At 45.6% G+C, this 316-nt stretch overlaps 1 long non-coding RNA gene across 2 annotated transcripts in view; it reads left to right on the forward strand.

Annotated features, from left to right (window-relative positions):
- The window catches only part of LOC119585129, a 30,004-nt gene that overhangs the window by 571 nt on the left and 29,117 nt on the right, over positions 1 to 316 (forward strand). The window contains exon 2 of one of the 2 annotated variants that reach the window (XR_005229874.1): positions 173 to 267. The exons of the other annotated variant lie outside the window; for it this stretch is intronic. This is a non-coding gene — a long non-coding RNA (uncharacterized LOC119585129). The remainder of the gene's footprint in view (positions 1 to 172; positions 268 to 316) is intronic. 2 annotated transcript variants of the gene reach the window in all.

A 316-nucleotide genomic window follows, 5' to 3' on the forward strand; every position in this document is an offset into this window, starting at 1 on the left:
GGATTGTAACGGTGGTGGCGCCCCCGGAACGAAACATTAGTGTTATTAATCGTCACCACTGGACTGTGACGCTCTTGATTTTTTACGCGTAGACTCATGGAACAATGTGGATCAAGGTGATAAGAGCATCTTTTTTGCCGGCCGATGCCCATGGCCGATTTTTTTTTCTCAGGGGAGGAACCGAGGCTTGATATGTGTATGTGCTTGAGCCGCGCTTATGGACGTGGCTGTACACGGAGAACTTTTGAACTGCCTTTGGAGTTAAAGGTTTGTATTTTCTCTCTTTTTCATATGTGTGTGTGTCTCTCTTTGTATA

This window comes from Penaeus monodon, chromosome 19 (assembly GCF_015228065.2).
Source record: "Penaeus monodon isolate SGIC_2016 chromosome 19, NSTDA_Pmon_1, whole genome shotgun sequence".
In the NCBI taxonomy this organism is placed as follows: domain Eukaryota; kingdom Metazoa; phylum Arthropoda; class Malacostraca; order Decapoda; family Penaeidae; genus Penaeus; species Penaeus monodon.